The 18,519-nt window shown below is 33.8% G+C and overlaps 1 long non-coding RNA gene across 1 annotated transcript in view; it reads right to left on the bottom strand.

Annotated features, from left to right (window-relative positions):
• Positions 1 to 575: 575 nt before the first annotated feature.
• LOC143254639 (uncharacterized) overlaps positions 576 to 18,519 on the bottom strand; it is a 33,897-nt gene continuing 15,953 nt past the window's right edge. Inside the window, exons 3-4 of the long non-coding RNA XR_013030297.1 lie at positions 5,103 to 5,212; positions 576 to 683 (exon numbers count right to left, since the gene is read on the bottom strand). This is a non-coding gene — a long non-coding RNA (uncharacterized LOC143254639). The remainder of the gene's footprint in view (positions 684 to 5,102; positions 5,213 to 18,519) is intronic.

Raw genomic sequence — 18,519 nt, 5'->3', positions numbered from 1 at the left:
TTGATACACACAATTTTCTTTTTAAGCGGAAATGTATTTCAATTTACAAATAACAATACAATTTATAATAAATGTTAACACAAATGCCTATTAAAAATAATGATTTATATTTAAAAATTGTACAAACTCACAAAAATATTCAGTGTTCTATCTGGTCTGAAACTGAATATTTTTTCGACAGTCCAGATCCACAAATGGGCATATTAATTCTCAGTTAATATTGTTACACTTCACATAAGCTAGCTAGCTGTCTATTCTTGACTGACCTCACATGGCTCAGAAGCTGTCTGGAGTGTCATGTTATGGGTGCTCTGAATTTGTTACAGATCACTTATCCCAATTTCCTAAGAGTTTGGGTGGTTGTGTGCTATTATGCAAATTATATTTATTTCAATTAATCTGATGCTGAGTTAAATGATAATTTAGATTTTGAAGTTAAATAAATGTCGATATTTATCCAATTTAGGATTCTTACCAAAAAGACTGATACACAGTTTTATTTTTCAATACGATTATGTTTTAATACACAAAAATATCACAATTTGCAATAACGATTATCACAAGTAATGATAAATGTGCAAAGGTTTTACAAACAATACTGAGTCTTCTATCCGGTCTGGAACTTTTTTATATCTTTTTGAGGATCACAATGAGCGAATTAATTTGAGCTGAAGTAGATACAGCTGCATGAAAAAGAGAATATCATTTTATAATTCAGCAATATATTCATTTCATTCAAACTTTTATGTTTAAAGACGAAATTTACAAATTGCAATTTCTAATCAGTTTTCCAGGAATTCACTGACAAAATAAATCACGTAAGAGTGGTACCTGTGAATGTAAGGAAATACACAAAGATCCAACAAATTATCATGTTCAGTGGTTCATTAGTTAATTAAAGCTTACTGTTGTATTAACTTTAAGAAAAAAATGATGGATTAACAATATATTTGTTTTAACATCTTGAAACACAAACACAGAAAAACTGGTAAAATAACAATTATGCATAACAGAGTGGAAACCCATTAAAATAGTCATGAATATAAATTTTCTAATATTTTGTGGTAAGGTTAAATACAAACTTTTTGAAACACAATATTATGTAGCCGTAAGTGAACAAAAGACTACAGCAAATGGAACTGTCAGAAGTATTAGAAATGAAAGAACTAGTTTTGACATATTCATGTATTCTCTTAAGCCTTACATTGTCATCGATGTCAGAACTGGTTCCTCCAACCTTTGACCGTTTGTTCACTAAATGCAGTTTTTTGGTCAGATGCAAACTTGTTTTGTGATTGTTACAAAGATAAAAAAAGAGAAACATTTCCATATTCTTCTAAACTTTTATGAGTGCTGAACAACAATTACCATTGGATATTTGTCTGATTGAGGTACAGGCTTTATTCACTCAATGTTTTCAATAATATTTATAAAACAAACAAAAGTATTATATTACTCTATACACCAGTTGTTTGTGAGACTCTGTTGTTGCATTAAAGAATAAGTAGAGATTGTATGTAATTATTAGTTTACTCACACTTGGATCCCATTATGTGATTCTGTTTATCTAATACAAATGGCACAATAGAACTATTGTGTTGGTTTTTGGAACGTTTTTACTATTAGAAGAAAAGTAGTGAATTTAGTTATAATGAATCTGTTTTTGCTTAGAAGCAAATTTTAGCTCTTGGCTGCTGCTGGTGAGAAAGGAATGGAGCAAAGGAAAACAAGAAGGTCAGAGAAGAATATTGATGACAAGGAGGTTATAGTTAAAAGTCATTCCTTGACAAGATATGTAAACATGATTGTCCATGGGGAGAAAAGAATTAGATTATGCTGCACAGGTAGAGGATATAATTTAAAGAGCAGGAAATATGATAAAATACGCTAGCAGAGATGCAGGTTTTGATTAATACAGGGGCGAATGATATGTAGGGAAAAGTATGTCAGAGGAGCTCATTAACAACTACAAAGAGTTGATAAAGTAATTAAAAGAAAAAAGTCATAACTTAATTTTGTTAGTGATAATGCCCAGAACGGACTGTGGAGATGAAGTTGTAAGTCACTGAGGCTACATGTTAGGGTAAGGTTAATATGTAAGGGTGAGCAGATAGGCTGTTTGTGTTTGTGGGATGGATTGATTCAGTGGAAGAAACAATCTTTTTGGAATGGATGGTTTACATTTATATAGGGTAGGTCTGGCTTGTTTGCTTAGGTTATTATCTCAGCCTTAATGGAAATTTTAAAGTGGGACTAGACAGTGTTGAGGGCCAGAAAAACTATATTAAAAAACATAAAGAGGCAAAGAAAAGTTTGATATAGGAAAGTGAGTATAGAAGTAGTTATAAGGATAGGCTGGATTGTTATTACTCTGATGCTACAAGTCTAAAAATTAAGATAGATTACTTCAGAGCATCAGTAGGAATGGAGAATTTTGATAAAATGGAAATAAGTGAGACGTAGTTAAACATAGATGATTTTGATGACAGAAGAGCATTTGAAATACAGAGATCCAGGCTATTTCATAGAGATATACTATTAAATACGGTGAAGAGTGGTTCTACATGCAAAAAGTGCAATTTTAATTTTGTTGAAGTTGAGGTTATTAAAGATAATAGCAAGGAAATTTAATCCATTTCAGTTTCTACTGGTTAATACAAAAAGAAAATACTTTTAGTGGGAACTTGTTACAGGCCACCAAAGTCAAAGCAAAAGGGAGAATGGTTTTTGGAAACTTCTCAGGTTGGCTTTCTTCACCAACTAGTCAAGGAACTTCCTATTTTAGATATACTGTTAACTTATCAAAATTATCAAAAGGGTAGAAACTGGGAAGCATCTGGATGCAAGTAATAATTACTTTATTAGGTTCAGTGTTTTGCTGCATAAGTACAAAATAAACAATTTTGAATTACCGAGTTCTTTGAGATACTGATCAAATGTGGAAAATTTTGTAATATTCAAGGTAAACATATTTCTTATATAAAGAAAAGGTGAGCAGCAAGTTCAAAAAGGTTGGTTCACAAAGAGTTTAAGACAAAATGAGAAAAAAGCATCATAAATTTAAGAAATTTAAATTGACTGATATGATAGGAGACTTAGAAGATCATAGACTATTAAGAAAGTTGGTGAAACAGTAAATTAGAACATCAAAAGAATGTATGAGAAAAGGTTGGTTTAAAGTGTAAAGAAATAACACTTAGAATTTCTTCAATTACATATCCCCCACAACCATAAACAACTTTTACAAGCCTTTTATACAGCATCTTGTCAAATACTTTCAGAAAATCCAAATACATTCAATCTACACCATTACCTTCATATGCATAAGCAGTAACCTTTCCAAATAATGTCAAAAGTTTTATAAGATAAGATTATCCTTAGTAAAACCATGCTATCAATCCAATAAAATTCTAAACATTGACTTCTCACTGCATCTTTTAACAGATTTTTCCAAACCCTTTCCAACAACTGATGTAAGACTAATAAGTTTATAATTACCAGGACAATTTTCATCACCTCCCTAAAATAGAGAAAAATGCACAATTTCTCTCAAGAGAATTGGACAGTAAAACGCTCTAGGTAATAAAATGTTCTTTAAAAAGGTGAACATTGTCACCATAGCCAATAATTCTGTCCAACATTGAGGGTAAACCCATGGTAAAAATATGTCTAAAATGGTGGCATTGCTCACCATCATAATGACAACTTGAAAGTAAAATGTGGGCTATTGTGACTTGAGTGTCATACAGACCACACATTGATGTATCAGTACCAGATAAAAGAAAATGATAAGTTAAAAAAACAATGTGTAGCCTAGTTAGGACAACTTTCTCCTTCTGATTCTTATAGAAACAAGATGGCCAAAATCCATTAAAAGGTTTTATCTGGAAAAGCTTGTTATCATGTTGCTCACTCTAAATCGACTTCCAACTGGTGCAGATCTCAGCCTTGATTACACGGCTGTAGCCCATGTATGAAACAGACACAACAGTGATTGCCCCAGAGCAGAAATACTTAACTGCAGTATCAGCAGGCTCATTCCTGCAAATACCAATGTGACCCAGCATCTTTTAAAACTGAATGGAAGTAGATGATCAAGAGAAATGTGCCAGTTGGTTTTGAATATTGATGAAAACAGGATAAGAACTAACATGATGTGATTCCAGTGCCAGCAGAGAGCTAAGCAAGACAGTATAAATAATGTAGTTAATATATTGCATAGCTTCTATGTAATCCAGGGCAAGAGAAATGGCATACAATTTGGCAGTGAAGATAGAAACAAAAGAAGGGATCCTCTGTGCAAACACTATATCATAATAAACTATTGCAGAGTTCACAGAATCACCTGATTACAAACCATCATAATAAATGGGAATGGAAGAATGGTTCAAAAAATGTTTGGCAAATAGAAGACGATACATCAATTTAAGAGTACCTACCTTCCATAGGTGACTCAAAAAATGTAATACTTGGGGATAGTCATCACTCTGCCTAGTCTTAATGGCTGAAAAGGTGGAGGATGAAGCAGAAGTGCTAGATACACAAGAAACGCTTTTGCCAAGAGTATCAGTGATGCTCTGGACATCAACAACTACCTGTGCATCAAAGAGCATGATCAAAAGGGGTCAAATAATTTGTTTTTATATTTTACAAAATGATAAATGAATGAAAGAAAACCTTTATGAAATATACTATAACAGTCATAAAAATATTTATCCAAAAATAGTATTATATCTGATTGTCTTTAGTCAAAACTTCTACATTTCAGCACAAAATTTTAAGAAGCAAAACTATGTAGGACAAGATTTGCATTTAAACTACAAGAACACAAAAAATAGGTACACAAATGAAAGTAAAAAATATGATATCTCAATCACCATAACATGATTTTTTGAGCAAGTGAACACCAAATTGGTATATTATTTTAAATATTCAATTCACATAAAATCAGTCAACAGTTTAGTGTGCATTTTACAAACTAACACTCTATGAAAGACTAATACAGTAACTGATTTAGTATCCAATAAACCTTCTTTTCAAATTGTGTCATTTTCTATTACATCAGTAGTTTGAATTGGTTTTATAATTTTAGACTTAAATACCAGTTTTTAATTCCAATGCTGAAGTTAATAATTGCTTCCAATACATTTGCCACTGAGGTACCAAGCCACATTCCAATTTTTCCACCAATGTAGCTGAAGAGCTCCATGTCCTACATAGATCAGAAATTAATAAGTACATTAACACAAAAGATACACAACTGTTTTAAATTATTTGAGAACTGTCAGCAAAGTTTAAAATGATTGGATGTTGTTATCATACTCAGTTATTTCTCTTATTATATAACCAATGATAACATTTAAAATCGTAATATTTAATACTTTTCTTTTAATACAAATGTCATGATATGCTCAGCTGCTGTAAATAATTTTATCCTTGAAAAATATATTATGCCAAGACATTACACTTATTACTGAAATAGCATATTGTTCTCAGTTGTAAAGTTTGTTTCTAGGATTATTTATTTATTGTAAACAGGTTGTCTGTTATTTTGGATGCTGCTGATAAAGTATAAAGTCTTTACTCTCAAACATGCTATTGACCTTTATACCTGATGATCTGAAAACAAAAACTATGGACAAAAACTAATACTTATACCTTTTGAAATCTACTGCAATGATGTCAAAAGTTACAAAAATTTCCATAAATTTATTTTATTGTAAATAAGACAAGTATTTCATTTATTTATTTATTTTCTTCAATCCAGTGCAAGTTTGAATTAACACACGTTTTTCTGGTAATATCTGCATCCAAAAATGAAGATTTCAATATTAGTGGGATTAAATTTGAAAAAAAAAAAAAATTGTGAGTGGATGCTAAAAATAAACTTTTCAATAAAATGGTTTCAAACGTTTAGGATACTAAAAGGAAAAAAATTATATTCAAACTCGCTTGCAACTGTTAAAAATTACATGTGAAAGCACTTTAATATTTTGTTTGACACATATCATTTGAACAAAAAAAATGTTAAATTTTGCTCACAACTACTTCAGGATTATCTGCACTTGCTATTCCTCAATTAGAAGTGATAGAAGGTAAATAGCTAGTCGACTTTTATCACAAAATAAATGGACTGTTACAAATTTCATGGACTTTTCTCCTGCGGAAAAATGTGTTATATGCTGTAAAACATTATAGTGTATTTTTAAGTACAACTGCTGTTTGTTACAGGAATTGAAATCCAGATGTTTAGCATTACAAGTCTTCAATCATACAAAAATTTCCATAAATTTATTTTCTTGTAAATAAGACAAGTATTTCATTTATTTATTTATTTTCTTCAATAAATTTTTTTGGGTTGGGGCAAACATTGAGTATTAAAACAACATATCATAATAAATAATAATAATTTGGATAATAATTAACACACAACAATACAGTTTGAAAATAAGAAGCAACAAATTACTCCAGAATATATACTTATATGTTCACTGTGTAACTGGAGAACTGGTTATTAGATATTTACCCATATAATGTGTTGTCTGTTCCAGTCAATCTTGAAAATGGAAGAGTTTATTTTGTTACCTATCTTTTGTCCCTGTTCTTTTAGAATTGTAATAACAGTCTTCTTGATTTTTTTTATTGGATCAAATTTTCAAACATCTTCATTTATGATAGTAATAATCTATAAATTGTTTATTAGTGTTCTCAGTGTGAATTTAAAACAAATGTTGTCAGACCAGTTATAGCTTCTTAAGATAAATCATATAGACCTAGATAGTACAACTGGCAAGTATTTCTCAACAGACATACAACCACTAGACACATATTAAAACTTAAATAAGAGAGTATGTGAAAAATACAGCTTTTGACTGAAGTTTAGTTGTCAAATGTTTGTTGTGTGTTACTTTGGCAATTAATACCATTGAGCATACATAAAATTTTTTTTTTTTTTTTGGTACATAACTAGCATTAGGCCCCAGTGATTATACTCAGTATATGTGTAATGACTATCTTTATTCAACAAATGAAGTTCTTAAACATGCCAGTAACTTCTATTTTGGTGGAATTATAGTCAAATAATTCAATTACTCAAATGAAAATGCTTTTGTTCACTTTGCTAAACTAAACAACCTTTTAGTTATGACAGCCGAGTTTTCAGATTGAAACAAAAACACTCAGTTGTTATTTTCAGATAACAAAGCAATACTATAAAATTTGCTGGAAGAAGGATCCTTAATATACATTGCAATTAGACGTAACAAAATATTACTGAATATATTGCTTGATTAATACATGGTTTTGGTGAATTTGAATTCAAATTTTCCAGACATAATGTAAATTGATTCATTTAAATAAAAGAAAATTTAAGGGATAAAAAGATTAATTCTATTATAGTATTTTGCAATAATTTTTGGAATATTTATGTTTGAATAAAAGAATTATTAATTCAAACAAATTTAATAAAATCTCAGTCCAAAATAAATGGAGATGAACTTCAACTCTGAACCAATCTGGTCAATAAAACACTTATATTACAAACAAACAAGGTCGTTTGTGAGTTTTTAGATACCTTACGTATCCTGACAAAAACAAACTGTTCTCACTCAATGCTACCCTCTATATGGACAATTTTTGCTTACCACTGGCCTTCATACTGCCAACTACTCCTATGGTGCAACTGTGTTGTAGCATGCAGCTAAGCATGTGACAACCCTCGACCAATAAGTGGGCAATACAACACTATTTGTTAAGCTGACTCCTTACATTGATAAAATCCAATCTTCACTTTATGATTTGAGATACTAAAATCCATATGTCTCTCATTTTTCTTGTGTTTAACTCAATTACTTTTTCACTTCACTTTCTTCACCATTTGTGGTTTTATTTTAAATATCCTGCTTTAATTTCCAAATTATTGATGCACAATTTCACATAGAACAACTACTGTTGTTAGTACTGATACTGAAAACAACCTACATTTTCTGTGGCTTTATGCTGAGGAGGTTTAGGTCTTAATTTGTCATGCACTGGAGTCCACCATGTATGCTGTAGTGTCTTCTAACACAAGACTGGATATACCATCTCCTGGTGCACCTCAGGATGATGATTTGGCTAGCTGTTCCCACCTTCTTCCTTTGCCATGCAATCCAAGGATTACGCCTGTTGTCACTTCAAGACCTTCCTTCACCTTCTGTTTCTCATTGCTCATGACACCATATCTCCTTTGGGGACTTGGGCTTTTATGGTAGTCCTCATTACCTTAGGTCATGCTCACATTCAAGTTCTTCAGTTTGTGTTGTACATTCAATGGAATCTTGTGCAGGATCAGTTGGACCCTGCTATCTTTCGTCCTCCCTCACTGTATGTTTGTATATCCTTGTGGTTTGACAGAGATAACATCACAGCTGGTATTCCTCTTTTGTATCTCTGTTCCATGTTGTGTCTTTTTACAGTCATTTCTGTGTTGGATCAGCAGTTTATAAATTCAAAGGTGTTCACAGGTCATTGGTTTTGGTCACATCAACTCTACACATCAATCTTCTGGAGCTACTTCCCATTAACTAGACTTTATATAATTTCCTACCTTTGGTATAGGGGTAGTTGTTCATGACATCATTCCAACAATTTAACCATTGTTTGTTTCATCAATTTCCAAGGGGGACATCACTGTTTGTAGTCTTCTTAGAATATCTATATCTGTGACCACTTCCTTCTTACATATTTATATTATACAAGCAATCATCTAATACTAATCTGTACAAGCCTGTGTAACACTTATTGGAATAATTATAATATTATATCCAACAGAGAACAGGACCAATAAGAATAAACTCCATGTAACAAATGTTGTAGTACACAAAGTTTGTGGAGGATCAGTGTAAATATACAACTTTCTAACATCTAGTTTCCAATGATATTGTAATAATATAAATGTCTTGTATTTCTAACTTGTTATGTTAATGTAGAAGTTTCAAATATTTTCATTTATTCTATGTATATGCAATTTTTGCATAACATGTGGTCAAGAAAGTTTTATCTGTTTTTATTCCTTTCTCACTTGATGGAGGTGACACTTGTGCTGCTTATAGAATTTCAACAACATGTGCCTTCCAGTGGTCAGCCAGATTATGTCTAAAAGTTTATTCTTCCCTTTCTCTGTTAGATATACACAACTGTTTCATTTAAATTTAATATAAAAGTTATGATTTATATATTTACAAAGCATGAGTGTTAAATTTAAGTTTTAAAAGTAATAATTTATAACAGGTTTGTACATACAACTGTTTAGGAATAATCTGTGATGAATTAATGTCACTTTACTTGAACATTTGATATTTATCTTGTTGCTTTAAGTGTGTAGTTTATACTAACTTCTAAGCCACAGTCAAGCAATATATTTGTGACTAATTTAGTGCAATCAAGTAAGTCAGTGAATAAAAGACAAAGTCAGTGAGAAATGTACACATAGATTTGTGCTTGCAAGTTCAACCATAAAGTGAATATAGTGGCAACTTTTAAAGTATAGTAACTACAGGTTGTATTGAATGACAGCAACAGAGAAGAAAAACTTATTTTGTCATAGGGTATTCTAATGAATTGAAACTACACATATGAACTTAATAGAAAGAGAGAGAGAGAATTAGACAGTTATTTACAGCTGTGAAAACAACTGTAATAATCTACACTGTGAAGAATTCTTTGTAGATATGTTTGATATGAATTTAATATATTATCTTATAATAAGTGGATTATGTGCTGTTCATTTATTGTTAACATGTCATATGTCTACTGCAAGGAATCCAGCACCATAAAAAATATTGGCAATATTTGAATGCGAATGGCCAGCATTCATCACAAAATATAAATCAAATATTTCCTGTTAAAAAGGAAATGTCAGAATTGAAGACTCATTGAATTTGTTAGTGGGAACACATTTGGAGAAAGGAAATCAGTTTAATTAGCTCACAAATCCAGTGAAATGTAAATGTCCATAAAGAACTACACACCAGGTATCTGTGACTTTGATGAATAAAGATAATTTTATTGTGTGTTGCGAATTGTATTATCTATTAATTTGCTTAAACTCCTGTCTTGTTAATTCTCTATTATTGGACCTATCTAATACTCTTTAAGGAAATCATTCATCTACATTAAACTTTTGCTGATCATACAAAAGTCCAGAAATTATCTTTGTTTGTAGCCACAGACTCAGGAAGATGGCTGACATTTAAATCACTGATACTGACAAGTTAATCTCAGTACCAACAAAATATAATTATCTGAGGGTCTCCAAGTTGGAATGGTATCTAGTGAGTTTGAAACTGGATGGAGCAATCTCAGAACAATTCCCAGGCTGTTAACCTTTTTCCTACTGCCTCAGTGAATTACTCTCACTATTAAAGTGAACACCAGAGTTTCTATACTATAAATTTTAATATGTCTGGTGTACCTTCACAAAACGTTTCAAGCTCTCAGCGAACATTAGAAGTGTTTTGTAGATTAAAAAATTCAAACTTTTTAATTAAATATTTTTAGAAAGACTTTGAAAATAATTTTATTAATTCAAAGTGTTGACTGCTCCAAATGCAAAGTGATTTATTTACATGATCAGATTAAAAATAGTTGTGTTCATCAGAAATTTTTAAAACTTCATTTGCATATTTTCTAAAACACACTCAATAAATATCAGTCTTCTTTTTCAGAAAACAATATTTTTGCTGCTATTTTCCCTAATCGTCCTCTACAGGGGTTCAGTAAATTTTATCTCATAATAAGCATAATTTCCAAAGGTTGACAAATGTAGAAGAAAGTCAGCAGTACTGTTCTATCCTTCTTAGTATTGACCATAGAGTTCTTCCCCTCACAATATCTACTTCTAACTATTGCACATCTATTTCTTATGCTTATTTTGCTGTTAGTAGCTGAAATAGAAATGTGCCACACATAAGGCATAACACGTGTTTTCTTATAGCAAAGCCACATCAGGCTATCTGCTGATCCCACTGAGGGGAATTGAACCCTGATTTTAGCATTTTAAATCCGTAGACTTACCATTGTACTAGCGGGGGGCACGTAAGGCAAATAACCACTACCTTTGCCTTTAGACTGTTTGTACAGCATCATAAAACTACATAATCAACAATAAATAAGCCTATGCAACACAATTACCAGAACTTTCTTACAAAGTTTATTACAATTCTGGCTTTAAAAGAGTTGGAAAGAATTTAGTGGCTTGTTTGCATCATAGTGGTTGCAAGGACAATTGTCTGAAGTAATAAAAGTGCAAGAAAATGTTAATGGTGCAGCTTTTTGAAACTTCTGACTGGTCCAATAAACTTGGTAGATATTTTAGTGTTAATTATCTTCTTGGGATGGTCAGAACTTAGTGATATAGATATATAAAGACTGAGGAGTGTTTACAAACATTAGAGTGGTCTGTGCATATGACAAAATTAGAAAAAGTACAAATCATACATGCTAATGCATTTTGTTCTTTCCTTATATAGAAACAGACCTCAGACTTAATTTTATACTAAATGCAAAATTATTTAAGAGTAGTGCAAATTTAGAAATTTTCCACGTTTACTTCTTTGGTTAATTTTGTTAAGTGAATTTATCACTGATCGTATTGTAATAACACAGTACAAAAGAATAATTTGTTTTGTTAAAGTGTTTGAAGAAATTGAACCCACCTATGTGGGCTTTAACAAAAAAGTTGGTTGGTTGGTTTAGTGTTTTATGATGCAAAGAACTAGGCTATCTGCATCAAACATATGGTAAAAAGTTAAAATTAAAGTAAAATTATTAAAATTTGTAAAAAAAGAATTAAGATAAAACAAATCAAAGTTTAATTTTTGAATTAAAACAATAAATAGCATTAAATCCAATTTTATACCTAGTTTACAGCAGTAAGAGAGAAACTACAGTAAAACATGTTCTAAAGGACTTTCTGTACCATAATTTTAATTATCATAATTCGCCAGGATGGCTAACAAGTAAGTTCAAACATCAACGTTAGTCACCTAAAGTCGGCCTTTCCAGAAGAGAATGAAGCAAATCAGTATAAATAGTGCAATTTGAGTAATGTTTAGCTTCTATGTGATCCAGGGCAAGATAAATGACATACAGTTCTGCAGTGAACACAGAAACTGTAGAGGGGATTCTGTGCACAACCATTAAACCACAACAAACCATGGCAGAACCCACAGAGTAACCTGCTTTTGAACCATCTGTTTAAAGAGGAATGGAAGGATGGTTTGAAAGATGTTCAGCAAATGACAGTATATCTAATCGGGAGTGTCTGCTTTCCTCAGATGACTGTTTAAAGAGGAATGGAAGGATGGTTTGAAAGATGTCCAGCAAATGACAGTATATCTAATCAGGAGTGTCTGCTTTCCTCAGATGACTTAAAGAAAGATCACAATTGGGGATTGCAATAAGTCATGTTGGGATTGGCTGACCAGTGGATACAGCAATGTTATCCAAGGACAGACCCAATTCATCCAACTGCAAAAAGGAATCAGTAGCAGATCGTCTGTTCTGAAATAGCATGGACCACCAAGGAAGAAAAAAAAAAACCCCAGTGGGGTGCTTTGATAAGTATCGAAGCATCAAAGCAGACAGTAAAGACAGTTGCAAACAGCATAGGTGTAGAGGAAGTTCATGAGACTCTGTGCATAAGCCCTGAAATGGGGAAGCAGAAAAAGCCCTGGTGCAGAGCCAAAGTTCCTGATGATGAATGGGGTCCAAAATATTCAAGGCCAAGGTTCTGGCAGAGCCATAGACTGGTAACCCATAGTCTAGTTTTGATCAAATAAGAGCACATATTTTTAGCGTAGAAGATTGAAACACTCCCCAACTGGTGGAAAAGAGGACACAGAGAATGTTCAGTGCTCTTGTACATTTGTCTCGTAGCTACTTGATGTGTGGTATAAAGGTCAGCTTATGGTCAAAGATAAGCTCAAGAACTTTGTCTCAGAGAACACAGGTAGCACAAATTCACTGATACAGAGTTCAGGATCTGGGTAAATGCCCTGTTGGTAGCAAAAGTGCATGCAAATGGGTTTAGTGACAAAGAAGTTAAAACAATTTGCTGTGGTCCACCAACTTGAAATCACTTGTCCATTAAAAAATTTTAATAAAAATGGGCAAATGGCCATGTAACCCATATATATGGGGGTTTTGCAAAATGCAGTACCTCTGTGTTTATCATAAGCCTTCTCAATGTCAATTAATATTAATATCAAATATTGTTACTTGAGAAAGGCTTCTCTGATTGACGTTTCAAGTCGAATAAGGTGGTCTATGATGGGTTTCTGTCATCAGAACCCACAATGGGTGGGCAAGAGGAGGTTGTTTGATTCAAGGTGCCAAAAGAGACGAGCATTAACCATCCTTTCTAAGGTCTTACAGAGACAGCTCGTCAAAGCAGCTGAATGGTAGTTTGAAGGAATTTTGGGATCCTTCCCGGACTTAGAGAAAGGTACGACAATAGTCTGGCACAGGATAAGAAAAAAATTCTCTTGACAGATCCAGTTAAAAACAATCAGAAGAATAGCAAGAGAAGAAGGAGATAGATGGTGCAGCATCTCATAGTGTAGGTCTGACTGATGTACTGCCAGACCAATGAAGGGCCAGCTTGCGTTGCACCAGTGTAAAGCGGCGATTATAATCATAGAACCAATCAGGTTGAAAGGAAATAGTTGATCACTCTGCCCGTGTCTTGATGGCTAAGAAGGTGGAGGATGAAGCAGAAGTGCTAAATTCCTGATGAAAACTTTCACCTTGAGTATCAGCAATGCTATCAGGGAGCAATATCGAGAGGTGGACAGAATTATATTGCCCACTGACCTTTCAAATTTTATCTCATATGACTTTCGAACTGGCGGTAGAAGATCTGCTGGTTGTGAATATAATCCAAGATTCCTTCTGGATTTGACGTTTAACCTGCCGAGCATGTACACGGGCCTGCTGGAAACCAAAGCAGTTCGAGAGTGTGGGATACCAACGAGCCTTCCATGCCATATGACAGGCAGGATTCCACCTCGGATGAAAATATGGTGGAAAACTGTCGAGATTTAAGGAATACAATTGACAGGTGCCTTTATAATACAGTCAGTCACTACTGCCACACAGACATCTATTGATTGTTTACAAGTGATTGCAAAATCAAGTTCTGCAAGAGCACTGAAAGAGGGCCAGTTGGCTTGATTCAGCTTCCACTGGGGAACACAAGTAGGGTGGTATCGACCATAGCAGTCTCTCTCAAAATTATTGGAAAATGATCACTTTCTCGTAGATTATTGTCAACCCTCCATGAAAAGTTGAAAAATAGTGAAGGGGAACAAACTGAGAGATCAGTAGCAGTAAAGAACTGACTAGGTGCATGAAAATATGTATAACAACCAGTTTTGAAAAGAGAAATGTTGTGACCTGAGAATATACACTTTATCAAGCGACCCCTCCCATCAATATCAGTATCTCTCCAGAGGGGATTATATCCATTAAACTCTGCCAGGTATAGAAAGAGAGATGGTAACTGTTAAACAAGAGCATCAAGGTGTGATTGATCATAGGTCTCTTCAGGAGACAGGTAGAGAGAGCAAACAGTAATGGTACGACCAAAGGAAATACAGATGGCTATGGGCTCCAAGGGTGTGTCGAGTGGCAAACACAGGATGGGCACATGCTGATCAACCAACAGTATCATCCCTCTATGCACTCGTTCATTACACAGCCTTTCATTTCTGTACAAAGAAAACTGCCCAAAATGGTGACTATATTAGCAGGTTTCAGAAATGTTTCCTGTAAAAAAGACACACAGGATAGCAGAAAGCAATCAGTGTTTTGATGCCATCCATATTAGAATGTAAATCTCGACAGATCCATTGTATCAAGGTGTCTATTTCTATTTATGTGTAAGTGAACAGGGATCCTGCTTTAAGTCGATTGGGCAGGTATTTGTCGTTGGAAGAGGATTCCAGCAGCTGAAGATGTGAATGAGTAATCATTTTGCACTTTGGGGTGGGAGAAGAGTAAAAGAGTAAATGCTCGTAACTGGAACCAAAGAAAGTGAATTTTGGGATTTGCTGGAATGAATGTTAGGTGCAGAGATGGGTGTTGACGTTGATTCAACTTTTTTAGCCATGGAGGTCAAAAGACTTTCCATATGGTTTAAGAGCGATTTTTTGAAGGCACAGAGAGATATGTCTGCATTCTCGTTGTAGTAATGGAATAAAGTGCAGCATCATACGTCCGAAATAAACTAGTGGATAGCAACTTTCGAGCCTCAAAATAAAGTAACGTTTTGAATCATCTTCAAACACTTAATCTTTTTTTCTTCCATTCACTTAGGGCAAGAACAAAAGTAGTATGGATGAGAGCCATTGCAATTAACACAATGAGGGTCCAATTCACACTCATAGACATCACGGCCCTTGCCACCACAACAAGCACACGTCAAGGAACCACGACATGATGTCTTCGAGTAACCAAACTGCTGATATTGGAAACATATGAGAAGTTTAGAATGTATGGCTGTACCTTGTAATTAAGATAATCTACCTTGATGGTGGCATGTGGACGATGTGATGTAAAAGTTAAAATGAGGACACTGGTGAGCATCATAATTCCATCTTTACGAGCGAAGATATGCCTCATTAGTGAAATTCCTTGCATGAAGAAACCAGTGAGAATCTCTGACTCGGGTATGTTCTTCAAATCCCTTTCAACAATAACTCCTCCTGGCGAACTGAAAGTAGCATGGGGTTTAACCTCAATGGGTATATTGCCAATTTTCTTTGAATGTAAGAGGAGATCACTGTGTTGAGATGCGGATATTTCCACAAATATGTCACCAGGGCAAAGCTTTCTGAGTGTCTTTGGAGAGGCAGCAAGTCCCTCTAGTCCCTTCTGAATTAAAAATGGAGACATTAGTTCTAATGGTTTGTCTGAAAGAGAATGTGATATAAGAAAATGAGGTACAAGTGTTACATGCTTTAAAGATTACTGATCAGAACCTTCAAGCCAAGGTCATTTACCTATGGACTGTTTTTTCATTACTTTATTTAAGTTTTTATTTGGAGGATCCATTATAAAAAAGAATATGTTGATGTCCACTGACCCAACCCACTATGGAGCCCTATGAGGGAACTACTACAATGCCAAACAAGGACACCTCAGCAATGCCAGGGTTTTGTTAGCACTATACCCAAACACCAGCATCCAATACATTGTACACAACACCAGTTGAGAACATCCACCACGGGTACTTGGTTGACCCTAGCCCAAATGGACCAGCCAATTGATCCAAGGTGGGGCCACTTCAAGGTTATCCGTCTACAGGAATTCATGGCCAAAGTGGTGTGTTAGGGTTGGACCCCTCAACCACCAGGATCCTCTCCTCCCCTTCATGGGTCACCACACACGGCAAACACGTACATAGATGTTTAGATCTCAGAGGAGGTAAAGAACAGAACCTTCCCTAGAAGGTCCCCTTACCATGTACAGGAATGCACACTGAGGGTTAACGAAAAAGGGACAATTATTTAAATGACTGGATACAATGTGTTAACCTATAGGGTAAATCATTTTTTGTACATACATTTCACTCGTTTTTAATATATTATTTTAAAATGAGTTGATTGTGTATTGTCTGTGTATTGTTGAGAGTTATCATTGAGAAGTCCCAAACACCTACTGTAAAGAATTCAGCCTTGTAAAAACATCTAATAATGATTATCACATGACATATGGCAGATGTCTTGGTATCAAATATCATTAGACTGCTCAAAAAGTATCAGTCATAATACTTCTCAGACTACTGATTCTAGATCTAACTATTATCATCTTAACTAGACAAAACTTTGTTGTTTATCATGTGCTATGCTGACAACCTTTATCCCTAAGCTACCATTACATAGCTTTGAATGCAAGGAACACCACTTCCTTTTTTATCAATTGACTGACCTACTCTTGAGCAAGCAATGATGCCGATGAAGTCATGATTGGCATCTCAACCAACTGCTAGCCAAGATGGATTACTCTTGTACTGAGATTTGATTATCTCACTCCTCATCAACAGTGAAACAGGTACTACCATGCAAAATAATTTTACCATGACTATCATTCCACAAGCCTTATTATATTATATTATATATTATAGAAGTTAATGTGGTAGCAATAATGTTTCTACACATGTATGTTTTATTCCACTTTGAAAGTGTCTTAAAACTTTGAAAATGTATTTCATATCATTTTGTTAATTGAAATGTATAACTAAAAATTCTAATAATTCAAAATAAATACAGCAAAATACTTACAATAAGATTTTTGTCTGGAAATTACGTTGGAAGGACCTGAGAAATGCTGAAAATATCTTGGATGTATCCATGCCTGACTAATGGAACGAATCAAATGGAAACAAACTCAGAGTGTTTGGCAACACTCCCACAGATGTTTTCTAATGAGGTGTGGCTTGCTCTTTAACCCTACCCTTATTTCTCCCACCACTGACTCAGTGGAAGTGTAAAAAATAGGGTTTTCATATCTGTGATGAGCATAGCAGATTTAAATTCATTGTATAGTTGGTTACTTAAATTTGAAAAGGCTTTATTACAGCTGCAGTATATCTATATATAAGTATCTATTGGAAATCTTTTTTCAATGGAGCAAAATGATAAATTCCAATATGATACATACCTCCACTCACATAGAAGCTCAAATGCCACACTGAGTTGGTGGAAGGAACAGTGTAATATATAAAAACAGGAGATTCTTGTAGAAAGCACCCATAGAGAATTGAGCATGAGTACTTCAACAGATGGGAAGTACATTTGTTTGCAAACAACATAACATGTTGAACGTGTACAGTCTTCGCTGTCAAAGAAGTGAGGTGTTGTCAAATGTTTAGCATCAAGGATGGGTCTATTAAATGAAAATGCCTCAGGAAACTAAATAATGGCATATTCCCAATCCCAAGTGTATAGATGAAGTTTCATGTTCCATCATCAATATTACGTGGCAGAATACTATCCAAAATTACAAAAGTAGAACTATAGTCAGGACATGCAGATCATGAATAATATATTCATCAACCCCAACATTACAGTAAACTAAATGTTACATTTCAAGTAACTCGAATTACGAAAAAGAAGAAAGCGAAAAACAAACTCTGGACAAACTTCTAAATCAAGTATAGAGACAAAAAGTACAACACACTGAATCCAGACTTATGAGCTAGTGTCTAAGCTGCAACCCAACTGTAAGAATAGGGAGATATCCTAAGCCTAATATTATAAGCAGAAACTGAATTTAGCAGGAAAGAAAACCTTTACATCCATCCTTACAAAATGAACAAAGTCCCTTTTGCTCAACTAGGTGAATGGAAACATACTGCAACCAGAATTACCAAGCCCAGACATCCACTGGCCTCAACCATAGGAATAAGCAGCTATCTACCTGAATCCAGTATTACAAAGATAATCTAGCAATGGCCTGTTCAATTCCTACCTACAT

Source organism: Tachypleus tridentatus, chromosome 6 (assembly GCF_004210375.1).
Source record: "Tachypleus tridentatus isolate NWPU-2018 chromosome 6, ASM421037v1, whole genome shotgun sequence".
Classification (NCBI taxonomy): Eukaryota; Metazoa; Arthropoda; class Merostomata; order Xiphosura; family Limulidae; genus Tachypleus; species Tachypleus tridentatus.
The sequence above is the reverse complement of the archived record's forward strand: the minus strand, read 5'-3'. Positions and strand labels throughout refer to the sequence as shown.